General features: G+C 39.7%; 2 long non-coding RNA genes across 2 annotated transcripts in view; one reads left to right on the top strand and one right to left on the bottom strand.

Annotated features, from left to right (window-relative positions):
* Positions 1 to 27,992, bottom strand: part of LOC115837217 — an 813,290-nt gene that overhangs the window by 567,171 nt on the left and 218,127 nt on the right. The gene's annotated exons all lie outside the window — the stretch shown is intronic.
* On the top strand, positions 168 to 24,804 carry LOC105740466. Its single transcript, XR_001116521.2, has 2 exons — positions 168 to 714; positions 23,717 to 24,804. It is a non-coding gene; the product is annotated as an uncharacterized LOC105740466 (long non-coding RNA).

Raw genomic sequence — 27,992 nt, 5'->3', positions numbered from 1 at the left:
GGGTTCACGCCATTCTCCTGCCTCAGCCTCATGAGTAGCTGGGACTACAGGCTCCCGCCACCAAGCCCCGCTAATTTTTTTTGTATTTTTAGTAGAGACGGGGTTTCACCGTGTTAGCCAGGATGGTCTCGATCTCCTGACCTCATGATCCGCCCGTCTCGGCCTTCCAAAGTGCTGGGATTACAGGCGTGAGCCACCGCACCCGGCAAACTCATGTAAATTTCTAAGTGATGGGGTAACAGGAGAATTTTTCTGTTCATGACACAAGAGCTTCTAAAACTCTTGGAATTATCCAAGTGATAGGGGTGAGAAGAGCGTCTTCTGTTACTCTTAATAAGCCCCTTTCAAGCCTACCCGAGTTTATGTTAATAAGGGTGACTCAGAGGACAGGAGCCCCTTGCCAGAGGAACCAACCATGTGACTAAAAGGTTGGAATTTTCAGCTCCACTGTCCCTCCTCCAGGATGGGGAGAGGGGCTGGAGATGAGTCCCGTCACCAATGGCCAATGATGTCATCAATCATACCTATGTAATGGAACTCCCACAAAAACTCTAAATAAAGGGGTTCCAAGAGCTGCTAGGTTGGTGAACACATGGAGGTGCAGGGAGGGTGGCGAGCCCAGCGAGGATGTGGATTCCCAACGGCCCTTCCCACATACCTCATTCTTTCATTTGGCTGTTTCTGAGTTGTGTGCTTTATAATCAGCTGACAATGGTGAGTCAAGTGTCTTCCTGAGTCCTGTGAGCCATTCTAACAAATTATTGAACTTGAGGGAATCGTGAGAAACCTCTGATTTATAGCCTGTCAGTAAGAAGTATAGGAAGCCCAGGCTTATGATCACCATCTGAAGTGGAGCAGTCTGTGGGACTGATTCCTTAAACTGTGGGGTCTGTGCTAACTCCAGAGCCAGAATTGAATTAAATTATAGGACACCTAGTTGGCATGAGAATTGTAATGTGTAGAAAATCTGCACATTTGGTGTCAGAAGTGTTATGAGAGTAGAGAAATGTTTTCCTTTGCTGATAAATATAAAAAGTCAGCAATTAATTAGTTTCTCTCATTTTAAGGCCCTTCATAAACCTCCCTCGCTTTTCCCTTAAGAGGGCAAAGAATTAGAGCAAACCAAACAAAAACATGCTTATAGTGCAAGCCACAAATATGGCTGACTACAGCTAAAAGAATGCTAGTGATTAAAAACAGGAAGAGTGCTCTTAAAGTACTTTTAGCCATAAAAATAATGCTGGTGTCATTTATTGCATATACTTCAAATTCAGTTTTGTCAACAAAATGGACACCTTCTAGTGAATTTGAGAAGATGTGGGTTGGGAATGTAACCCATATTATATGATTTTTCATGGTTGTTTCATGTAGACATCCTTCAGAGCATGGCCTCAGCTACCATGTGGCATCATGTGCATGCTTCATACAGGATGATGAGGACTTAGGACCTATGCTTTAGTATCAAGCACCTTTGAAACATTCCCCGTCCAGCAGGCAGAGGACTTGAGTTTCAATCTCAGCATTGATATTAACAAGCTATGTAATTTTTTGGCAAATCCCTTACCTACTACTTGCTTTATCTTCCTCTAAGTCAGAATAGTTGACCCTTAAACACCTTCCAGCACTAAGCATATCTTCCAAATCACTACCTTTTAAAGCTTTTATTCTTAGTGAATTCTAAATCCTTAATTAATGATTTATTTATATCTCTAAAATCTTAAGAAAACTCAAAACTTCATACAAGTTAATCTTACAAATGAACAAAAACGTCTAGGTAGATAACTCATCAAGATTTCTGAGGGTTTGGTGACTTGACAAAGGATATGAACCCGTGAGGATAGAATGATAATTCTACACTGACATTGGCATGCAGCCAAGCTGCCTCTGGAGCTGATAGGGTGTTGGGCATAAAAGGATGAAGTAGTAAAACCCCTGAGTTCCTGCAGCTGGTGGACAAGAAGATGCATGAATGTGTCTATTCAGAACTTAGTATGGCATCCATGTTTCTGCTCAACCTGGAAAATCCAGTTTTTCTTTTGCACGCCAGTGGGTGCCACTGCAGAAAATGCAGCACATCATCCTAAGAATGGAGTCAAATTAAAAGTCTCTGAGGACTCAGCCATGCCTTGGTTAACAAGTAAAACTGGTCACCAGCATTCTGCACTGTTGAATACATATAATGGTAAAATGTGGATACCTAAACAGAATTTTGACCAAGTGCAGAAGAAAAAAGCAATAGTTTTTGTCGTTGTTGTTTTTTACATATAGTAATAAGCTTCTGAAAACAGAAAGTGACGTTCCAACATGGACCACTGAGGAGTAAACACCTGTAACATCTTTTAGTTCAATTCCATCAGGAGCAGATACTAACAAGCAGTTCAACCAGCATCTGTTCCAACACCCTTCTAGCTTACTTTGATTGCCATACTATAGAAGACAAAAAGCTAAAACTACATTTTCCAGGTTCCCTGGGAGCTAGCCTATAATTAATGTGGAGCCACCAAGCCAACCCAAATGTGTGTGAAAGAATGGCTGCTTGGGAGAAAGCATGGCGGCAGAGTATCTGGTTCTTTTGAGGAGCTGTGCCAGAGTTTCTGGCCCCTGGACTTTAATGTCGTAAGTGACAATATGTGGGTAATAGCAGCAGTAGTGTTTCTGCTAGGACAGTCTAGTGTTGAGGCTGGGCATTTTTGAGGTGTCATCCCTGGCTGCATTGTTCCCGGATTAAACTACATAGAATGGATTCTGTAGCATGCAACCAAGAACTCTGATTACATGCTACAATCTTCTTTTTCTCTACTTCTTGAACTTTCACCTTCTGGCAATGAACAGCTGTAACAACATTTTTTCCCCTTTTCCTGTGATTGCAAGAAGCTCTTAGCGAAGACAATCTCACTTACATACAGGATCCACACTCAATATATTTTCAGGAAGTTGTAAATAGGCAGGAGAAGGCAAGATTATACTGAAATTACAAATTTAAGTTGTATGACTATACAAGAAATTGAACACTAGAAGTTTTTCTCCCACAATAATGCAAGGATGAACTGACAATAAGGTGGGTGTATTTTGTTAAAACCCACATTCAATGGAATCACAGGAAGCCCAATATTATCATCATCAATTTGGTAAGGCTGTAGTGTCAGTTAATTTTATTTCTTGAAGCATTCAAGACATTTCAAATACACTTTTCTAATTAGCCATTGCCTTTGGCTCCCCCACCCCCCACTTTTCCAGCCCACTATACAGGTGGCAAACACAACATATAGCAAGCTAGAGCATTTTTAACTCCTCAAAAAGGGAAAAAATATCATGTCAATTGGAAGAGTTGAAATCATGTTCAACACTCTGGGTTGGCTCTGATTTCAGCCTCCTGTGACACTCCACTCTCATTCCCACACATGCAGTTAATGTCTCTGGCATGACTATATTGAGTTTGACTTGTTCATATACTAAAACTGCTTGAGCACTCAAACATAATGCTTCCTTTTTTTTTTTTTTTTTTTTTGACGGAGTCTTGCTCTGTCACCAGGCTGGAGTGCAGTGGCACAATCTCGGCTCACTGCAACCTCTGCCTCCCGGGTTCAAGTGATTCTCCTGCCTCAGTCTCCTGAGTAGCTGGGACTACAGGCGCACACCACCATACCCAGCTAATTTTTTGTATTTTTAGTAGAGACGGGGTTTCATCATGTTGGCCAGGATGGTCTTGATCTCTTGACCTTATGATCCACCTGCCTCAGCCTCCTAAAGTGCTGGGATTACAGGTGTGAGCCACCGCACCTGGCCAGTGCTCCCTATTTTTCTTTAAAACTGCTTCAGATACTTCTCAATTAACCAAAATGATTAAAATGCCCTAGCTATTAAAAAACAAACAAACAAACTCTGCATTTAGGCAAAAGTGTGAAGATGGCAACAGGACAGTCTGGGAAAAAGAAAAGTAATATCCATCAAGAGGCTACCTGTCCCAGGTGCCTTACTGACACAGATTTGTTATTTCTTTTTCTCAATGACCATGTGAAGAGACAAGTAACTTGCCTCAATTCATGGAGTAAGTATGCCACAGAGACAAGGCTGGAACCCAGTATTGCCTGTCTCCAAAGCCATTTCCATTAAACTCCAACAGAGAGGTCAGAAACATATTGTATAAGGCCCTGTGAGCCAGGCCATTGATAAATCCTATCCTGTATCTCTTTCTTTGCATCTGTTCCAATGAAACGCACCAAGAAATCTTGTTTAGAGATTATAATTTAAGGTACCAATTCGAATGCAAATACTATCGTACAATAAACAAAAAAAGGTCATATGAACGCAGTAGAGAATGTTGTCATACTCTGTGGAGAAGGAAGATTGGTGAAGTACATTCTACGCTATACAAATCACAAATATCTGAATGACCAAGGTTTCTAGAGGATATAACAGCTCAAGAGCCCCATATGCAGAGAACTTCAGAAGTTAAGCCTTCTGTATGTATTCTGCCAATTTCCAGTGGGGGAAATGTCATTTTCCTTTGCAAGGATGATGACTCATGCAGAATCAATGAACAGAGATAGAAACATGTAATAGCCTTTTAAAATCTGGTAATTTGATGATTAAGTCATGCCTTCAGAAAATTCTCTGGACGTCTCATTACAAAATAGCACCCTGGTGATTGGGTGCAGTGGATAAGTATTATGTATAACCACTATGTGAGGGTACAGTTTTCTGAAACTAAGATCAGTCTGGAACAGTAAGGTGTTTCTTTTTCCTGGATTTGTTATTACAATAGCACCACAATGTTATTTATATTATGGAAGGCTAAAAAGTATAAAGAAAGCATTTGAAAATGGGCATAATTTTAACCAGAGTTGTTAACTCCCATCTATCTTTGAGATGAGATTGAGAGAAAAGGGTAAAAAAACAAAACAAAACAAAAAACACAGGAGATCGTCCCCTGGTGAAAATGATTCTCTCTGAAAATGACCATAAAAGACAAGCATCACGTAGTTTCAACCACCTGCCTGATGAGGAGAAGTGAATAAGAAAAAAAAAATTGTGCCAATACCTTATACACAGAAAAGGAGATATTTAACCCGATCTTTAAATATCAGAGCCTAAGGAGGCAAAGCAATCGGGAATAAAAACATACTGAGGGTTATTTATATTACAAATCTTATTAGATTTGTAGCTTCCCTTTCAGCCTTTTCCATGTTTTTAATATGTTTTAATGATAGTAACTGTGACAAGAAATTGGGTGATAGAAAATAGAGTAGCATTTTCACTTTCATCTGTGTCTCTTCAGAGACTGGTCTCAGATTTCACAGTCCAGATCCTAGTGTTTTTTAAAGCAGGACAAAGAGACAATACCAACAGGATATTTGCTTGAGTCTCCCTATTTCCCACTCGGACAGTGTCTTGGTGCAGACTGAAGAGCTACATATATAAGGGTGATTGTTTACTCTGCTTATCTATACAAAAGATCTTAGATAAATAAATGCTCTCATCTACCCTTTCCTAGTTCACAATCGCATCATCTTATTCCTTTGATATTGTCTAGACTTCCTATATCTGTGGTATTTAACTCTACTTTCTTTATTTTTTAATTTTTAATTTTTTTTTTTGAGGCAGAGTATTGCTCTGTCACCCAGGCTAGAGTGCAGTGGCATGATTTCGGCTCACGGCAACCTCCACCTTCCAGGTTCGAGCGATTCTTATGCCTCAGCCTTCCCAGTAGCTGGGATTACAGACGTGTACCACCACGCCAGGCTAATTTCTGTATTTTTAGTAGAGACAATGTTTGGCCAGGCTTGGCCTCAAGTGATGCACCCGCCTCAGCCTCCCGAAGTGCTGGAATTACAGGCAAAAGCCACCACACCCGGCCAACTCTATTTCCATATGGTATTATTTTTCTGTTTTTTAATATGCTTAACTTTTTTATGAAAAAGCAAGATTTTTGTTATAAGCTAACTTTCCAAAAACTAAAAATAGCATTGGTCTAATTTAAAGCACTCTTATAACAGCTGAAAATAGATACAATCTATAAGATAATTAGCTCATCATGGCCTATATATGACCTCAAAGACCCAGAGAGGGTTGCTCATAAATGGAAAATTAACTTTTTAATGACCACCAGTCATCATCTTTTTTCAGTCTGAGCACTGGTGAAAAAGTTGCAGAGAAATATAAGATGAATCATTTTCTACCTTTATGGAGATTCTTCTCTTTCCCCACCCTCCCCCCCCATTCTACCTGCCCCCCAGCCTAGGAAACCCTGAGGCTCAAGGCCTATAATTAAGAGTGGCCCTGGAGGCCTATGCAGTCACCTATCTTAGATATTTCAACAAGACAGACCACTGGAGTAAGTATGCAAGGAAAAGAAGAAGCACAGTGCTTGAACTCACCCCATGATATTCTGAAGGTAGCACTAACAAGATTTTCTCTAAGAGATTTTATACAGAAAGGAAGACAAACAGGGTAGTCAAGGAGATCACTGAAAATTTTGGCTTGAACTATGGAAGAATACAGTTGCTGTGACCTGAGGCAGGAAACTACAGAAGGTGTGCGTGTATTTTTTGAAAGTAAGTGTCGTGCTAAATTAGAAAGTCAGTTTTGGAGATGACACATTTTAGATGTTTACTAGAAATCCAAGTGGAGATACTGAGTAGGCAGCAGAATGTACAAGTTGGAATTCAGCAGACAGGTCTGGGCTGGAGATACAAATTTGTAACTGATCAGTATACAAAGCCCTGAATCTAGCGGAGATAAGCAAGGATGATTGTTGATAGGTAAGGAGTTCAAGGACTGAACTTTAGGGCTCTTCAGTAATGAGTGGGGAGTGACACAACTGGGAACCAGCAAAAGAGATTGGGAAGAAACAGCCAGTGAGGTTGGAGGAATTCAAGTGAAGAAATTGTTTCATGTGGGAGGAGCGATCAACTGTGTCTACAGAGAATTGACCACTGGCAATTGAGAATGATGCACCCTGCTCTAACAATGCTGAAGAAAAGCTTTTAATCTCCAGCTCCTAACTCTGACTCAAAAGCAAAAGCCTTTGTAGAAATATCCTGCTTATATTCGTAATACTTAGGAAGTAAGTTATTTTACTTTGATTGTATTGAAATTCTATTGATAATTCACATTTTAAAATAATGTTCCTGAACCATATGCTCAAAATGCCCCTAGGCTTTTAAAATCCCTACCAAATGAGGAAATTACTCAATAAAAGGAAATTATCTCACTGACCGTGTTATTAGATATGTAGTTCAGTGATTTTCTGGAAAGACAGATTACATGGCCCAGATGGATAATTTTCTTAGTCTGGTACCATCCACATTGATAAAAATCAGTTCCAGTCACTGTATATCAACATTTGCCTTTCCTTGTGGATACCAGTGCCTTGTCAGGGGCTTCGGTAAAGCTGTAGATTCAATGGACATACTGCACCTTTAAAAGGTTAAGATCCAAAAAAGTTAATGAATCAAATTTCTGTCCAGCAGTATATTTTAACAGCATCCAGAATCAGATAAGGGCAGACACCACTGTTTTATAGATGTAACAATAAAATAATTTGGAATATAAAAACAAACTTACTGAGTTCTAGAATATTCTTTGCCTTGCATATTAGAAGTACTACTTAGAAATGCTTGTCTAAATTATGGGTGGTTAAGAAGCCATGTAACTGTTGCATTCTAATCACCTTATGAATACCTAGGTAGCTAAAAACAGAAACATACCAAAAAAAAAAAAAAAGCAGGAAAAAACTATACATCTAAAGACAGAAGATCTTGGGAAAAAGTTGAAAAGCAAATAGACCTAGACCATGTATAAAGCAACTTTCTTTGACAAAGCACAAAAACAGTCAAAATGCAGGTATCTTCAATATTATAAATTGAGAAACCAGAAATAGAAAAGATTAGGAAAGATGGGAGATTTGTTTAATGTCACATAGAAATTGCTAGAACTTAGAACCCAGCTCTTCCCAACTCCAAGTTGAGCATTTCTGACAAGGCTATCCTGCAATCAGAAAATAATTAGAAGAACTACTCCTTCGGATGCTAAAAGAGACTTGGTTAGAGAATCTGATGCAATTTGGTCTTCTTAAATGATACATTTGCAATATCAGACACCTTTACAAACTCTGCACACAATGATTGTACATTCACAGGAAATCCAATTTGTAGTGCACATTACATGCTAATATGGAAATGTTTGAGTAAATAATTTCTTCATTTGACTATTTTATGAGTCACTCTGCTAGACCTATTGGCATTCTCTCAGCTCCATTCTGGTTACAATATACCAAACAATTATCCCTGACACTAAATATATCTTAGCCTTTAATGGCAAAGCCCCAGCCTGCAAAATATTCTGGATATGCTATTTATGTTGCCATTTGCAAATAGCATATATCCTAACAGCTGGGCCAGCTGGGCAGACATCACAGCATCTGGAGCAGAAATTAGCCTTTAGGTATGCAATGACTAACAAAGACACCAAGGCAAAGAAGGATAAGTATTAACAGTTTCATCCTTTTATATACATGACAATTATGCTTAGCAAAATGGCTCAAATGTATCCAAAGCTCTCTATTCTTGAGAATTTTCAAAACCAATCTTAAATGTTTCTGGATCAATAAGAATTAGTTTAAATTGTGCTTGTCTCAGGCAAAGACGGCTATAAATCAATCTCCTCCTAAATGTACATGAGCAGTTTAAATTACATCACATGCCATGGCCAACAAGTGTTGGATGCCAAATCTAAATAGAGTAGATCTAATTTTCACTAGACTGGAATATGTAATACAGAAATGGATTTTTAAAATGTCATGGGAAATAACTGCATTGCCCATAATGTCAATATGCTCCCCAAACACCCAATACACATATCCAATAGACTAGTAATATACATCACAGCACAGAGTTGATTCACCAGTGTTTTTTAAGTCTATACATTATGTGAAAATGGTTGTGGTTTAAAGGGATGACTGGCTATCTTCTTCAAAAATTGGATTCCATATTTCATGTTTATTGTCACCAAAGTTGTGGAGCATATCTAGGTTTTTTGCCCTTAATTCCTTAAACATTTTGAAGAGTTAAGGATTGTTTGAAGTTAAATTATTATTTTTAAACCTAAAGCACAAGTGACTTTCCTAATGTGCATGTGTGGAGGAACCCCAATTAAATGTTCTGCCATAAATGAACAAAGTGATTTCCCCATTTTCCAGTTACACATAACCCTTCTATTTTTATTAACCGCATTCATTACACTGCAGCTTTATTCCAGAGAAAATTCAAGGATTAGAAGAAATGGTAGCAATATTAAATAAACTTAATATCACCTTTACTGCACATAGCTATGATAACATGCTTAAGGCCTACACTAGAAGGTAACTCTTCACCTGTACATTTTATATAAATCATGAATACCTCAGATATATCTATAAATACCTTGAAAAAGTTCTGTCTTCAATAATTTATTCTAAAAAGAAGAAAAAATTAAATGAGAGCGCAAAGAAATCACACTTAAAACCTGAGAACATTTTTAATGAAATTAAAATAAACAATACATAATAGATTTCCAACGTATCTGGTTAAAGGGTATTCAGAAAGGAACACCCTCTGGCCTGTTTACATTTAGGAAACATTAGATAAAATCAGATTTACCAGGGAACATCTCTGTTTTAGATTTGGAATGCCTCTGCAACAATTTAACCCAACTATTATCTTGTTGAGCCCTGGTTATTCACACAAGGAAAGTTAAAGACAGGGCATGTATTTTCAAGCCTGGGGCAAGAGAAAGTTGAGCACATCACAAAGAAGGAAAACTATTTGGTTTTCTAAGAGAGCTTCCAACTCCTTCTCTATTCCAGTATCAGTAGTTACTGACGGGAACCAGGCAGGAGTTAACTCAAAAGGGAATTAATTCATCTACTTTATTTCAGCAAGGGGAAGAGGGTTCTGCAGGGCTGCCAGCTGTTTGAGATGCAGAGAAATCACGATGCAATGTCAGCCTGCAGCGATCCCAGGTGTGCTCACCTGCTGGGGGCAGGGTGGGAGGAGCTAGATTCATCAGGCTCTGGAAGTCTGGAAGCTGACTAGAATGACTGCTCATAGGAGTTGCTTTGATTTCCTCTAGGAAAGGAAGGTAAAGGAGGGGCTAATGGGGCCAAGGCAGGTGGAGCCTTGAAATGGTTTCTATTTATTTCTCCTGACTCTTCTTGTTATTTTGCTTCATCATTCATTGACGTTTCTTCCTCCCTATCTGGTTTAATTTAGGGCTAGTGTTTGTTTGTTTTTGTTGTTCAACTTGATTTCCTGGAAGACTGACAAAGAGTCTAAAGAATGTGAGTGCCTGCTTTGAATTAAGCCCACTGAGTCAAATTACTGATTGCAAAGGCAGCAGTTAGGAACAAGCAGATTTTGATTCAAGTTAGAAAGAGGCACTCATGGTTCCAAAGCAGTGCAAGGAACAAAGAGAACATGGCCCTGTTCCTGGTTGCTTGCAAGAAGGCAGGAATAAATTGCTTGCCTGTTTAACTGCTTTTCAAAGTAGCAGATAGATTGTTTTTGGTAGTTAAATGTGGTTATGAGAGGTTGAACAATTAGAGTCATTTTCATAATCAGCAATTGCTGTTGCTGAAATTAGAGAGAAAAGTGAAGTGATAAATAAAGGGAAAACATGTCTGGCAGGAAGCATTATTCAATCATAAGCTATCCCAAATGGTTAAAAATGTAGCTTATATTACACTCCTGTGAATTGACAACGACATGGAGGAGGGAACTAGGCCACTCAATTTCACAGTTCCAGGGGAAAACGAAGCTCTTTCTGGAACTTTTACTTTCCCAGCAATGTGTTTGTGATGCATTCCAGATGGACAAGCCTTGAAAAGTGACGGTATCCATCTATTTGTGAGAATGAACACAGAGAGAGTGAGAGCTTTCACATCCTTGTCTTCCTCAAATATAAACACCGAAAAACACAAATGAATCCACTTAATCCAATTTGGGAGGACTCCTTAGGACAAAAGGCTTTATCAGTTATCATCAAAGCATTCAGTTTAATTCTTCTTCCCTTGAGTCTCAGGGGGTTGGGGGAGACAGTAGTTGATGAAATAAAAGTAAAATAGAGCTAAAGACAGTTCTTTAAATGAAGACATACAGCTGATTGTTTAATGTATGGGTAACACAAGACTGAAACACATCAGTGATATGTTGTGAGTTCAATTAAAATATAAAAAGATTTTGACAAATCGGAAACATGATCTAAATCTAATAGTATGACCTTCAATGAAAATAAATGTTAGGACTTGAATTTGGTTTCAGAAATGCGTTAAGTGTGGGATAGAGGAGACAGTGTTTAGCAGGAGCTGGTAATGAAATGTTTGTCATTTGCTAATAAACTCCAGAAAAAAAAAAAAAAAAAAACAGTGTCACAAAAAGGGCTAATGTGATATGATTGCAGATGACTTTAGAGGAATATATTTACTAAATAAAGCAGTAACAATTCTACCCTGTGCCAGCTGACCTACATGCAAACCATGGAATATGTCTACCCTCCTATCCAATGTGAGAGGAATCCTTCTAGCCAAGGCCAATCCCTCCTCCGGTTGCCTGGATGGTACCTTACCTTCTTTCTAAGCAACCTCTCTCTAGCAGCTACTTCCTATCTCTTCTGTATCATTAACTTCTGCTTCTTCTCTGGTACCTTCTTATCAGCATTTGATCACACCCAAGTCTTTCTCATCATGAAAAACCTTTTCTAGCCCAGGTGCTCATGACTGTAATCCCAGCACTTTGGTAGGCCGAGGCAGGCGGATCGCTTGAAGCCAGGAGTTCGAGACCAGCCTGGGCAACATAGCAAAAACCCATCCCTACAAAAATAATACAAAAACTAACTAGGGATGGTGGTGTGTGCCTGTAGTTCCACCTACTCGCGAGGCTGAGGTGGGAGGATCACCTGAACCTGGGGAGGTCAAGGCTGAAGTGAGCCAAGATTGCACCATTGCACTCCAGCCTGGGCAACAGAGCAAGAGCCTGTCTCAAAAACAAAAACAAAACAAAACCCTTCCCTATACCACATTACCCTTGTGACCGCAAACCTCTCCTTCTTTTTGCTGCTGAATTCCTACACAGTTACTATCTTCCCTCCTTTACCTCTCTGTCATCTTCATCCTAGTGAAATTTGACTTTCGCCCTCACTGCTTCCCTGGAATGGCTCTTTGTTAAAATCACCAACTAAAGGACAATGACCGGCCCTTATCTTTTTTAGCCACTGAGTAGCTTTAGATGCAATTGACCAGTCTTTCTTGAATTTTTTTCTTCTTTTGGGTTTCGTGGATGTCTGTCCTGGTTCTCCTCCATGATCAGCTTCCTATTCTCAATGTTCTTGCTGTTTGTTTTCGTGTGTTTGTTGTAGTCGGTGTGTTTTGGAGGTTTGTCTTCCTCTGCCCATTCCATGTGTTGGTCTTACACAGGGTTCCCGGTGAGCTTCCACAACACGGTTCTCTCACAGACAGGTGGAGGGAGTTCCCTGGATGGAAATTAAAGGCCAAGTGCCTGCACTATCATGGAGGCCTCCCTGCATTGCTTCATAGGGGATGCCCACCAAGAAGGCAATGAGGAGGAACCATAGACAACAGAACTTCTTCCTATGGGACCCACAATGGAACAATCAGCTGCCTTCACACAGCAGTGGTTTCAAAGGGTTAACAATATTGAAGACTTTTAAGAGAATTCCCCATAAGGAAACATTTTGAGCTTAAATACATGGAAGAATAGAGACCCGATGTCACACAAAAGCTAACCTCAGGCCTCCGCAGGGAGGGGTTCTGGAGAGAATCTAGGATGCACGATGGAGGGTGGAGTAAAATGCTGCCACGGAAATGCAAAACCAGCTGAGCAGGGATGGAAGCAATAAGCCCCCTGGGTCACCCAGGAAAGCACAGGAGACTTGGCAGGACACTCCACCCCGAGGAAGAAAAGGGGTGGCATCGCTTTCCTTCCTTAATAGGAATGGCACCATTTGTTATTTGGCATGTAGCATGTGTCACAGAGAGTTAAGTTTGCGTGACCAACCAAGGTGCCTACTTTTCCCCAATATCTCTCTTCCTTGGAAACAAAATTCCTAAATTTTTGCTGGCCTGACAGTGGTCCATGAAAAAGATATATTTTTTTTCCATTCTCCGCTGAGGTTCAGTATGGCCATGTGCCTACATCTGGAATTTAACTAGAGGCAGGGAATGCGGGAATTATACTTACATGGAAAAGATTTGCCCTTCTAAATCGCTTCCTCCTGATTAAGATACTTTCAAATGCACAGAAAAGTTGAGAGAATTATATAACAAACATGCATACACCCACATCTCTCCTTACAATTGCTAACACTTTGCTGCCTTTGTTTTATGACATATTTATCATCTATGCACTCACATATCTATATATTTTATTTTTTATCCATTTCAACATTGCAGATATAAATCACTTTGCTCCTGAAGTTATCTTGTTTTATATGTTTCCAACAAGTGCATGAGGCAGATATGATCATTTCTATTTCACAAACAAGTAAGCAGAGGGCCAGATGTCTAAGTAACTAGCTGAGGTCCCACTGATAGTAATTGGCAGAGCCTGGATTTTTCTCCCAGGTTTTTGTTTTTAACCTATGAATTTCTCATCCCTTCAACCCCACCCCTACTCTCACCGTACCCCGTAGAATTTCTGAGGCTTTAGGGGTATAAAGCCCTTTAATTTTGTCAGGACTTGTATTCTAGAGGGAGTGTAAAAGGAAAGTTCTGATGGCTCAGTTCAGCTCCCCAAATGGGAAGGAGGGCAGAACGCTGACGGAGTTGGGAATTAACAGCCCTGCCTTTCATGATGCTGCCTTTGCTGCTTTTCTCCATTCTCTGCTGGGAGAGTAAAGTGGGCACCATAGGAAGAGGAGCCTCAGCAGAGAAAAGAAATGATATTTTGCATTTTCACTGCAAATATTTCTCTGTGAGAATAAACAATGTCATTAAATGGGGTACCCATTTCCCTGTGATTAATTTAAAATAAGTCCAAAATTGAGAATGGACAGCTCTTTTCTTCCCTTCCTGAAAATAAATGCTTAGAAATGAGACCTGTTTACCATAGGTCTGCAGACTTACACACTTTGCCCAACCTCCGTCAGATGCACACAATTTCTGAAGCTGCTCCTTCATCAAGAATGATGACTCGCAGCTACCTTAATGTCACAGCTTGGAAGCTCCCAAAGCAATTGGTTTAGTAATTTATTTTGTCAACCGTGCTGTGGACATAAAACTTTTAAAAGTAAAGCCCAAGTTCCAATCTAAAGATCTTAAACGAACATTTTCAGTCTGTTGCTGCAGACTGCTTGCTGTCAGTGCAGGTGCCAGTGGTTACCCTTGGCACTGGGCGGCCTCACACAGTCGGGCACAGCCGCTCCTCGGACGCCGAGGCGAGCAAAGCACAGAGATTACCACATTTTCATCTCCTGACTGAAACCAGAGTTCCATTTAACAAGCTGACAGGAGCAACAGGACCACGAAATAACAAGCAGATACACAGTGTGGTATTTGTCAAAGACAAAGGGCTGAGCTTGAGCTTAATGCTTCTCGAAGGTTTTGGAAGACATTCAAATCATCTTCCCCAAATAGTTTCTGTTCCTTGAACTTCTTCCCACATTTCTCTTACTTGGGGTTTCCATTTTCACACATGAAGCTTTATTTGGTGGCGATCTTTTGAAGCCACCAGAATGTCATTAAAGTCTAGGCTGACTTCATTAACGTCCTAGGTTTCCACATGCACACTTTACTCACACTCGTAAGAGCCATGGCTAAATTCAATTCCATTTTATTGTTACATCTTTCTAGAGCTAAATTTACAAATCACACACAAACATGCACATGCATGTGTTTGCAATAAGACTTCTTGCAACAACACATAGCCTCATTTCTTTATGGTTATAAAGAATTAGAAAGAGATCTTAAAAACACAATATTTTTAATCCAACCATGTGTGCCTTATTGTCCAGATTACATAAAGTAGGATTCTTTTTTAAAAAAAATCAGTCGAATCTATTGCCATTTTAGGTTTGATCCTCTGGGAGTGCAACATCCTTACATTTCTCTATCACATGTATACATTAAATTGGAAAAGGAAACCATTATCTTCCCTGTTTTCTTCAGAATGTACAAAAGCAGCCAAAACAATATGAAATATGGCATGCATTAGAAGAATTAATTTTTGGATGAGTCTGGCAGCATGAAGGAGTTTGACAGCATATGCTAGCAAAAGCTAAAGAGAAGCTATATTTTTAAAACTCAGATATATAGATTTAGAGATAGTAGATATCCTTTTATTTTCATAGATAAATTCTTATAAAAATAAATTCCTATAGCTGTCGAATATGCAGTCAGTCTGAAACTCTTCAAATATTAAAATGCATGGATGGGTCCCTAACTGCTCTTTTATGATTTCTTAGGAGGATCACATTGTAAGAGAATGTTTTGTCAAGGCAAAGTCTTCCTTCTTGGGACGATGCTTTATTTCCCTTAGCCCCAAAGCTCTCATGTAGATCTTGATCCAACTTGCTTACAAGCAAAGTCAGTTTCTTTGGCCACTATGATCAGAGTTCTATTCCAAGTTTGGGATTTTGCAAACGTTGTTATAAATAAGCTTAAATATGCATTACCACCACACACTAAATATCCTAAGGGAAATTATCGTTGACATAGACTGTGAGCAGTTCACCTCCCTCCCGCTTAACAGAACAATCTTGAATGAAATGTCCCCTCACAATGCTGTCCTCCACTCTGTGTCAGGAATCAAACGCTCCAACTCAGATCAGTTATTACAGCAAATTCCTCACATGTTTCCTCTGAGTTAGGGAACCAAAAATACAATAGTTCTCCATATTTCAGCTACAAAGAGTAAGCGCTTCAGAGCTGAAACGGAAATAACCAGAAGAGCTGGGCTTGGGGAATTTCCATTCAGAAACAGTTCTTATAGAAGGAAGGCTGCAAATTGCTTAGAGTATGTGGTATCTGCAGCCAAACAAAGAGAAATTATTCCAGCACCACTTACAGCTGCCTTGCGCTGTGGCCCAAGGAGGCCCAGGACCAAGCTGTATTCAAATCTTGGTTGTTGGTTAATTCTTCCCCCAAGATGGTTCATTAAACAAACTCTAAAGTGTCCTATCAGGGCGAATATGATAAGATTACATTATTAATACTCAAAATAAATATGAAGAAACATACTACAAATCACAGTCTGACATAGGGTCGGGGTAGGGCAGCTGGGAAAGCACACTGAGGGCTAGTCTCGTATGGGATTTGTAATTTTTTTAATTAAAAAATGTTTTGATACTGGGTCTCACTCTGTCATCCAGGCAAGAATGCAGTGATGTGATCATAGCACACTACAGCCTCAAACTCCTGGGCTCAAATGATCCTCTTGCCTCAGCCTCATGAGTTGCTGGGACTACAGGCATGTGCCACCACACCTGGCTAATTTTTTAATTTTTTGTTGAGATGGAGTCTTGCTATGTTGCCCAGGCTGGTCTTGAACTCCTGGCCTCAAGAAGTCCTCCTGCCTTGGCTTTCCAATGTATTGGGATTACAGGTGTGAGCCATGGCACCCAGCTTTTTTCATAGATTAAGAAAAAATTAAAATAATACATAAATAAGGATATTGGAAAACTTTGAGATATAAAGTACAATCCATAAACGATGTTTGTTTTAACATTATCATAACCATAGTAACTAAAAGCCTATTTCTCAGTTCAAGCACTGAGACAAACACATGGCAGGTAAATAATAGAAACAAAATTATAAAATTTCTACTTAATTTTCTATCTTAGTCTCCTGTCTGAAACATGGATCTTTCTATCATATACATATTAAGTGTATTTAAGTGCATGCACACAAGGATGCATACACTAACACACTCACACAGCCACACACACACGCATGTGCACACACACACAGCTATCACAACCCTCATTTTCATCTTTATTGCTAACTGAACAGGGCTACAGAAGAGTGACAGAATTTGTGTACTCATCCTGGCAAGTACTTCCGGATACTTTATGTGTATGAGCCAACTGCAAGCCCAAAGCCATCTAAAACGCTGGAGTATATCTGGGGCAAGCATCTTAAACTGGGGGCATGGATGAGCCCCCACAGTGAGATCCTGACAGGTCTCTTTCATACACAGCTGAGTGCAGAGAAGAGTAGACCCAAGTTTGTAAGCCTGTAAGAAACTTCTGAACTCAACTCAGTCTTTCCTTGTCTCATTGTGTGATTTTTTTCCCTTCTCTCAGTTCCAGCTCTTGAAGACGACATAATCCTTCATGCCTTAGTCTTCACATATGTTGAACCCTCTGACCAGATATCTGTTCCTTATTTCTCTGCCTGTTCAACAGTCGCAATTCACCTCCAATGGTTACTGTCTGAAGTCATTCTTCAGAATTCAACTCTTCTTTATTGGTCTCTTACCGTAGCATGTGTTAGGGGAAATGCTAGAAAGTTCCCTTGAAGACTAGCTGGCATGCCCCAACAGGAAACTTGACAAAGTTTCCTTAGTGATGACTTTTGAAGGCCATTTTGCTCTAAATATATACTTTAAATTATCCCTTTGTCTTGTCAGAATCATTTGTATGGTCAGAATCATTTGAATATTTAGATATAGAATTTAATGATCCATAAGAGCATTTGTTATATGATAAAATAATCACTAAGTATTAAGTTTGCTGTATTTGAAGTATTTGAATTTTATTACAGGCTTGAGTGATGTTAGCCTCACAGGAGACAATGAGTCAAAGCTAGAGATAACGGCAGAAAGCTGCTACTCTCCCTCCTTCTTAAGACAGACAGACAAGTGGAGGAAGAGTAATCATCAGATCCCTAGATCTAATGATTGGTATCCAAGGATAGTAATCATCAGATCCGTAGATCTAATGATGGTATCCAAGGATGGGTATGCAGTAGAGATGGGACCAAGTGACCTCCTTATTTATCTTCCTGTAGCACACTGTAGGTTAGTGAAATCACCTAAGACTCTCGGTGACAAATCGGGCTAATCACTATCTCCCGTTTCATGCTAAGTGAAGAATTAGACAGGGTGTTGGTCAAGATTATGGACTCTAGAGTCAGAATGCCTAGATCTGAATCCCAGTGCTGTCATTTGCTTGCAATGTAATTTCAGAAAAATTAGACTTCCTCATGCCTCAGTTTCCCCATCTGTAAAACGGGTTAATAGTACCACATACAAAACATTGTTGTGAGGTTTAATTCATATAGTACACTTAGAATAGCATCTGGCATATAGTAAGGTATTACTAGATGTTCATGGTTTCTAGTACCTCTTGAGCTGATCTCCATTAGCAAGAAGAAGGGGGAATTCAGAGATCAAAAGCCTGGCCAGGTCTGGTGGCTCACATCTGCAATCCCAGCATTTTGGGAAGCTGAGGTAGAAGGATCACTTGCAGCCAAGAGACCAGCCTGGGCATCATAGTGAGACCTTGTCTTTAAAAAAAAGTTTAAAAGTTACCTGAACATAGTGGCATGCACTCTAGCTCCAGCTACATGGGAGGCTGAGGCAGGAGGATCACCTGAGCTCAGGAGGTCGAGGCTGCAGTGAGCCAAGATCATGCCACTGCACTCTAGCCTGGGCAACAAAGCAAGACCCTATCTCTAGAAGGGGGAAAAAAAAGTGATCAGAGCCCTTGCTCTAGCCATTGATAGCTACACGAAAGAAAAAAAAATCAACTAGCAAAGGAGATAGCTTTCTGTGAGTAGATAATGTTAAGATGTTAACGTCTGGGGCTAGTTTTTAACCTTTAAAACCACCCTAAGGAACTGTTTAAACTATGTATTCCTAGAAGTTGCCAATATGCACTCTCATTCAGTAGGTCTGGGGGAGGGTTTGGGACCAGACACCTTCAAGTGATTTGTTGCAGATGATCTGAAGACCTCATTGTGTGAAGCATACTCATTGTGATTAGAACTGAGAATCAAATGGCCCTCTTCAATGAGTTTTGATGCTTTTTTGTTCCTAAATAAATGAGATAGAGTTGAAGAGAAGCAAAAGTATCAAAGCATATCACACACAGGATTTTTTCATGAAACTTTAATTTTCAATCACATATGTATGTGTGTACTGGGTTGGATTGAAAATGAAATTCTTATTACGGGTTGTAGACAAAAAGTTGGGAAGATTTCGCTCTAGGGAATTAACAGCATCAATATCAAGTGACACGCCATCACAAGGCATTCTAAACTCTGATGTTACCTAACAAGCTTAGGATAAAAAAGGATAAGCAGGAAAGCAGAAAGGAAAGGCTAGTGGGATATCAACTGGTGTAAAGAACTGAGTCTCCAAGATGCAAAGAAAGAGCAGTCAGTGGGTTGTAACCAAACTCTGACCCATAATGAGAGTGACATGCATGTGAAATGCTTAATGAATGGATCAGGGACCACAGAGCTCTGACAAATGGTGGAGGAAGCCTAAGTTTAAAAGAGACTTTACATTCTAACCAGCAGCCCCTTCTCAGGCTCTCAACAAATTTCCTTTCTGCTGGAATTCTTCATGCTTCCTCAAAACTTGATGGTGACTTCTTTTTCTCTTTATTTGTTTTGAAAAGCTGGGAGAAAATTGTTTCAGTATGTTCTTTAAATTAGTTTCCTTGCAGTGTTTTCCTTGCACACATTAATTACAGCTCCCTTGAGGGGCTGCAGTACTATATAACACACTGTAATTCTGCTCCCCAATTTTCTTTCCCCACTTCAAGTCTCCAATTCTCCCTACAGTCTGGGCTCTATATTAATGTGTAAGTGGGAAGTGCATAGCTAACATTCTTTTAACTCTGATATAAGAATAGAGAGGAAAATGTGATCAGGTCTTGAGCACACCAAACTTAAAATGAATAGTTTGTGGCCTATAAAACGAAGTAGATTAAATGAATTCTGAAGTCTCCCCTTCCAGTTCAAACATTTCAAAAGAGAGTTTCATTTAATATCTCAAGTACAGAAAAGAGATCAGTGAGACTTCGATGAGGCTAAGTGAGTATCATTAGCAAGATACGGCTAGAATTCCAAAGGTTCTCAAGAAAACAATGCATGCCCAAGAATCTACATTCGAGCTGTCACTGTACTAGGCTGTAGGAGAAGGCAGTTAGTTCAAGAAATTGTAATTACTTAATTCCCAAAGACAGTGAACATTCTAAAGTGACCACAATAATAATCATTTGACCCCATACCTACAGAGCATAGAGGAAGGAAAAAAAAGTAGCTAAACATAAAATGTAGTTCTAAAACAGATTTTCAAATTCCTGTTTTGTTTTGTTTTGTTTTTTTTCCAGATAGGTAGAAGCAGTGGCAGGTCTGAGAATCAAAATAGGTCATTCATTGACTAGTTAGAACTGGAAGGTTTATTACAAAACTTAAAGAGGTAGGTCAGAGTTTCCAGGCCCAACTCCTTATTCAACAGCTTCTTTGCACAGCAGCTGTACAGGTGGCTTATATAGGTTATCGCATTCCCTCTGCTTGGCTCTTGAGTAGGTGTGTATACTTTATTTTACAGATGGAGAAACTTAGGTTCAGAAAGGTAACTAACAAGTGTTAACCAGTGTCAGCATCAGGCTTTTAATCCAGGTGATAATTTACCCGACCTCAGGTAGTTTGCAATAAAAGATAGGCCTATTAGCTCTATGAATGTCAACTTTGTGACCTAATAACATCCATCAGATGGTTCCTTAAAATTTACCATCTTCTCCATTCTTTCACTTAACCAGATTCCAAAGCCCTGGGAAGGCTCTCACTCTTAGAAAGAAATCTTCTGTCAGTGGCTTGATCATTCACAAACCTGGTACCAACACAGAGCAGCAGTTAACAAGAGAGTTAAGGCTTAAATTCCTGAGATAGGGAACAAGCTCCACCAATCTTCCAGCCTGATGCCTCTAACTCTTCTTAATTTATGCTCTTTCGCCACTAAGATCTCATCCCCTCACACTATTAATCTCCCACCTCTATGTGGTGATACAGAATATTTTTAAAATCATTTTTGACATCTCTTTTGACCTGGTGATCCACACCGGCAGTGGTCTAACCCATAGACACTTCAAACCCATCACGCCTTCTGAATGCTTCATCCTTCCTCATGAAGCTGCACTTATATCTGAAATCACTACTTCAGTAATAACACCATTTACACATTTAACTCTTGTAGTACTGTCTCCTCAATAAGCAGACGACATAAAGCAGGAGCCAAATTAAAAACAAATATTTGCTGCCACCTTATCGTAGACCTTCATTTCTTGGCTGAAATATTGCAATAAATTCCTAGTTTCCCTAACATGAGTCCCATCCCTTCTAATAGATTCTCCACATTCCTCCAAGGGTTCATGCTGAAGATACACTTTTTTTTTTTTCCCCTGGCAGATAGAGTCTGCTGTGTCACCCAGGCTAGAGTGCAGTGGCATGGTCTCAGCTCACTGCAACCTCCGCCTCCTGGGATCAAGCGATTCTCCTGCCTCAACCTCCCGAGTAGCTGGGATTACAGGTGCCCACCACACCCAGCTAATTTTTGTACTTTTAGTAGAGAAAATGTTTCACCATGTTGGCCAGACTGGTCTCGAACTCCTGACATCAGGTGATCCGCCTGTCTCAGCCTCCCAAAGTGCTGGGATTACAGGCGTGAGCCACCGTGCCTGGCTGACAATACACTTTTGATTACGTGGTTTCCCTGCTCAATAATTGTCAATGACTTATAGTGACTTTTTGCAGTGGTTTGAAACTTGGGTTCCAAGTTCATGGATGTGTTTGTATGCAAAAGTAATTATGTGTGCATCTTTCTCTTGGAAGAAGGTCTCAAGCTTTCTTTCAACAAATGCCTAAAAGGGAAAGTGTCCCCAAAATAATGAATACAAGGCAAAACCAAAAACAGATGAACAATAAACAAATGGGAATCAATAGTCAAAATCCAAACTCTTTTGTTGGACATGAAAAGCCCTTTATCATCTAGTCCCCGCCAATTCTCCCATTTCTTCTCTCACAACCCATCACTTCACACCCATTGACAAGCCATACTTAATTCTGCACAATATCCTAACTTCCTTCTTTGTCTTTGCGCTTTCTATTCCTTATGCCTGGGCCATACTTTCTCCATTTTTGACCCAGCAAATTCTAATTTACTTTTCAAAGCCTCATGAATTTTATGAATTGCCTTCTCAGTGATTCCCCCTGGGACATCACAGACAGACTGATCACTCCCTCCTGGACCACATACTGAGTTCTATTCTGTCACTTACTGACACAGTGCAGGCAAGCCCCAGAATTGGGGCTTAGTTCAGGAGGGTTCTTGGCTTCATCCAGGAAAGAATTCAAGGGCAAGCTGGTGATGTTAGACTGCAACTTTTATTGAAGTAGCAAAGTACAGCAGCAGCAGAGGCACTGCTCCTTGCAGAGCAGGGCTATCCCATAGGAAGTGTGCTCCGAGTAGCAGCTCAGAGGCAGTCCTGCACTCATTCATACCTACTTTCAACTGTATGCAAATTAAGGGGCAGATTATGCAGAAATTTCTAGGAAAAGGGTGGTAACTACTGGGTTGTCAGGTTATTGCCATGGAAAGGAGTGGTAACTTCCAGGTGTTGCCATAGCAATGGTAAACTTACATGGCACACTGATGGGTGTGTCTTATGGAAAACTGCTTCCACTCTGGTCCTGTTTTAGCTAGTCCTCAATTTGGTCCAGTGTCCAAGTCCCACCTCCAGAGTTGAGTCTCACCTCCTACTTCACAACCACATTCCATACAATTCTGTATTTACACGTTAGCCTTCTTTTGTGGACTTTTCAATGGTGAAGTCTGGATGTTAATCTATTTCTTTACCTCAGCACCCCAAAAACATTTGTTGAATTAATTAACAAATACTGCAGCCATGACAAGACAAGAGAGGCTGAAAGCTCTAAAGAATACTTCAAAGAAGCAGTTTTAAGTCCTGAGAAGACTTATGAAAGAAATAACATGTTACACTTGGAGACAAAAAAATCTTGTTCTTTTATTGAACCTAATTTGTGACGTTAGTTTCAGAATCACATCACTGAATGATATTTTGGCATATTAGATATTTATTTACTCTGAAAAAAAATTAATTGTCTTAGTAGAATGGCTGATATCTGTGCTAAATCCTGTTCACAAAAAGAGAAGCAAGCTATTAGGAAGTGCTACATAAAAACCAGGTCATTGCTAGTGCTGATTTTTTTTTTCTTTTCTTTTTTTTGGTGACTGAGTCTCACTCTATTGCCCAGGCTGGAGTGCAGTGACACGATCTTAGCTCACTGCAACTTCTGCCTCCTGGGTTCAAGTGATTCTCCTACCTCAGCCTCCCCAGTAGCTGGGATTACAGGCATGCACCACCAGGCCCGGCTAATTTTTGTATTTTTAGTAGAGACAGGGTTTTGCCATATTGGCCAGGCTGGTCTTGAACCCCTGACCTCAAGTGATCCACCCTCCTCGGCCTCCCAAAGTGCTAGGATTATAGGCGTGAGCCACCACGCATGGCTTGATTTTTGAAAAAAGTACATATATAACTATCTTTACAATTCTAACAAGTAAAAGAAGAAAATTTCCCCCTTATTATACTTTATCTATAGTGAAGAATAACGTTTTACTCTTATAAAGGCATCACTTTTCCCCAGGAATTCTTACTTATTTGTTCCTCTTTGATATTTCCGCTTGCATTCTTTCAGAACAGTGGAAGTACCAAGTGAAAAAACAAAAAACCAAAACAAAACCACAACAAATAACCTAGGAGAGAAGCAATAGTATGGAGAAAGTGCAAGAATGAATTAGTTGCCCATGCCCAGCCAATTGAGGTGAAGGCTGGAAGAGGTCCAGGAAAGAATCTCACCATAGCTGATGGAGTGGTTCAGGAGCTGGAGATCTGGGCTTGGAAGACACCTCTCTGTGAACGAATGAGATATAGCTCCTGCTCCTATTGCAGAGGATGAAAAGCAGGCCCACAGAGAAGAAAAATGTAGAGTCTAAAGGATATGACGACAGTACTGGGTAGAGCCTAGGTAAATAGCATTGGAGAGGTTACACCAACGAGAATTGGGATGTTCCAGCAGATATAGAATGACAGTGACTCTGGAGGATGTAGTGGTCTCCCATAATGTGAGGGCAGGAAGGGATCTTAGTCCCATCCATTTGCTGTGTAGGGGAGGAAAATGAATGGAGAAAAAGGTCAAGTAAAATGTTCAAGGGCATAGATGTCATTCTGCTGCTCAGAACTTGTCTTCCTCACTTTTATTTCTCACCTTGCCTTTCCTTACTCCTTGCTTACAGGATGAAGGTCCAACTCTTTAGTATGACATCAATGGCTTGACTTTGCAATTTGACTTCATAGTAATCCCTTTGCTTACTTTTCAATTTGCCTAAAAATATTCTGTGCTTTTCCCTGCTTCCCTGCTCATGCTATTCTTTCTGAATTGAATGTCTCTCTTTTCTCTATCCATTTCTTGAAAATCTGGCTTTAAGAGCAGTTTAAGACTCAGAATTCTAAATGTCCCAAAACATTTTCTTCAAATCTCTCCCTTCCAACAAATAATTTTCCTTACTTCCCAATCATATATCACTCTGTGGTATTTCTCCTGTGTAAATGTCACCTTGCATCACGACTGCTAGAGTTCTCATAAGCAGGTGGCAAACTCTTTAACAATAAAGCTGCTTTAGTAATTTTTGTGCCCACCTTCACTCAGAGCTTGTACATATTAAGGGCCGAGCAGTATTTACTGCTAGGAACAAAGGAATGAATAAATGAAGCTATTAAATCTCAGCAGCCAGCTATTTCCTATCTATTTTCGTGTCTATCTGCATCATTGGTTTGTGTGTTACAGGGGCCCTGGAGGCTGGGTCAAGCTTCCTGCTATGCATATAATATGCGTAATACATGCCATTGAGCATTTACTATGTGCCAGATCCTGTGAGAAGTGCTTTACATACATAATCTCATTTTATTATTTATAATAATCCAGTTTGATAAATAGCTACTGTTATTCATATTGTATACATGAAATAACTGAGGCTTAAAGAGGTTGAGTAATTTGCTTAAGGGTTATGCGGTATTAAATAGCATTACTAAAATTTGAATACAGATGATTCCAAAGCCCATGATATAGCAAACAGATTATGAGTTTTTCTCCACTGTTCAACTCCTCCACAGAAATTTTTTTAGTTATATACATTGGTATACAGGCATGTATACACACTAATGTACATATATGCATGTACACATATATGTATACACATATGCACACACATATGTACCCACTTATATATTTTTAAATTATATTTGAAACATAATATTTTAATTAGGCATGGTGATTTGTCAAAGACATGTCACATCTTTAGTTCTATCATAAAAGATATTTTATACAGATAAAATCAGTGAATACTGCCAATTATCAGATACACACTGATTTTTCTATTTTTATATGAATGAGTCACATAAGCCCCAGAGATTAGAATACAAGTAAAATTTAGAATAAATCTATGCCTTAGCAAAATTTGACTAGCCAACAGCATTCCACTGTTGCTAGTTCTACAAAATACATACTAACTACATCCAAGAACCAACTTTGTAACCCATTCAGGAGCCTACTTAGATCCCAGTATGTTGAAGGTCTTTGGTAGATGTAGATATGGTATCACAGTCCCTCCCATGAGTCCAGTGATTATCTGTACTAGGCAGAAACTTCTTAATGTTCACCAAAATCTCTATTTCTGCTCTTTCTGGGCATTCAGTTGGACTATACTTTCTAGTCTCCTCTGCAGTTTAGTTATATTCTGAGCAAGAGAATGTGAAGAAAAATCAAAAAACCTTTCATGCATGCTTCTTCATTCTTTAACCCCTTCAGTGAGATGAATATCAGTGCCCAGAATAATAACAGAAGTCATACACTGATAGTGGGAAAGCCTCCATCAGCCTGTATTCCTAAATGACCACATGTAGCAGATCTGCCCACTCCTGTTGGCTGGGAACACTGACCTATGCTGGTCTGTTAAGAAGCCTTTATTGTGTTAAGCTGCTGAAATGTGGGGATTATTTGTCACAGCATCTAACAGTATCCTAATGAGTATTGCAACCTGTCAAAATCGTAAGTGCTCCCAGGTTCAGCAATTTTTACCACTCATATTATCTAAATAATTTTTAAATAAAATTTGGCCGGGCGTAGTGGCTCATGCTTGTAATCCCAGCACTTTGGGAGGCCGAGGTGGGCGGATCACGAGGTCAGGAGATCGAGACCACGGTGAAACCCTGTCTCTACTAAAAATACAAAAAAAAAAAATTAGCTGGGTGTGGTGGTGGGCACCTGTAGTCCCAGCTACTCGGAGAGGCTGAGGCAGGTGAATGGCATGAACCCGGGAGGCGGAGCTTGCAGTGAGCCGAGATTGTGCCACTGCACTCCAGCCTGGGCGACAGAGCAAGACTCCGTCTCAAAAAAAAATAAATAATATAAAAATAAAATTTAAAAACTAACAAAATTATAGTACTGGTAAACTATAAATAAATTAAAGTATGTATTCAAATTAATTTCAGGCATAATTGTGTTATCATCAGTCTACTCTCATTAGGAATTAATAAGAAGTCTGCAGCCAAGGTTAACTATGTCATGTTAGGTTGTTTTTGGTCTTTGATATGTTAATCTGTTGTCTGTTCCTGTCTTCTTCAAATAAGTCACGTAAGAAACCTGGGCCGGGCGCAGTGGCTCACGCCTATAATCCCAGCACTTGGGGAGGCCGAGGCAGATGGATCATCTGAGATCAGGAGTTTGAGACCAGCTTGGACAACATGGTGAAACCCTGTCTCTACTAAGAATACAAAAATTAGCTGGGCATCGTGGCAGGCACCCGTAATCCCAGCTATTTGGGAGGCTGAGGCAGGCGAATCGCTTGAATCCGGGAGACAGAGGTTGCAGTGAGCCGAGATCACACCATTGCACTCCAGCCTGGGCAACAAGAGTGAAACTATGTCTCAAAAAAAAAAAAAAAAAAAAGGAAAGAAAAAAAGAAACCTTTAGATGTCCTCTCCCTGACGTACTTCTTTTACTACATGGGTTTTGCTGACAGAAGAGCAAAAAGTGACCTATAATCTTTCCTTGTATTATTGCTTCTCTGTTACTTCCTACATGGTACCCTCTCCATTTCCCTCTCATAACTCTTTCTCTTCTTCTGCCTTTGAACTTACATTTATGTATTGTGATCTGTTTCCCTCATGTGGAGTTCATGGCATTCCTTGAGTCCTTCCCAGCTCTTGCTCTCAAGGCTGAACTTTGCTTTTAGACAGGCTTTAGAGTACATGTTCCCTAGAGTCACTACTATGGCCTCACAGCTGCAAGGTCCCTGTTTTTTTCAGTCTTTCTCAGCACGTCCTGACCACCCTGACGCTCCTCTTTTCTTGGACATTGGCTCTTTGGCAACCCTGACCACAAATTGGCTCTCACTTCCCCCTAGACTGACTTACAGAACTAATTTGACTTTGAGCTCTCTGAAAAAGGTCATTTTTTCACTCTTGTGGTATGAGGAGGGTAAATGCTAGTTTTCTGAAAGAATGCCACAGGAAGATTATTTTAAAAGAACATAGAACTCAATTTCTCTGATGCCAACTCTTGTTTTACTTTGAAATGTTCTCTCTTTTGCATTAGCAAGGCAAAGAACAATGTGGCTGATCTATTCTCTGCCTTTGACCTGCCAACTTTTGCTTTCAGGTACTACTTAGAATACATGAAGAGGAAAAAGGGGGCTCCTCTCTACTTAAAACATAACTCTTCACTGTGAATTTTGAAAAGTAAAACAAGTAAGTTCAGCTATGGCTGCTTCAGGAAAATTTGATTTTAAAAAAATTATATTCCTACAAGAATTAAATTAGAGGTTAATGTTTTGCATTTACAAAAGCATAATTTTTAAAATCAATGGCCCTTCAATATTTCCAATAAATCAGAAGATTTTAGCACATGTAAATGT

The sequence above is a fragment of the Nomascus leucogenys genome, chromosome 11, assembly GCF_006542625.1.
Source record: "Nomascus leucogenys isolate Asia chromosome 11, Asia_NLE_v1, whole genome shotgun sequence".
Classification (NCBI taxonomy): domain Eukaryota; kingdom Metazoa; phylum Chordata; class Mammalia; order Primates; family Hylobatidae; genus Nomascus; species Nomascus leucogenys.
The sequence above is the reverse complement of the archived record's forward strand: the minus strand, read 5'-3'. Positions and strand labels throughout refer to the sequence as shown.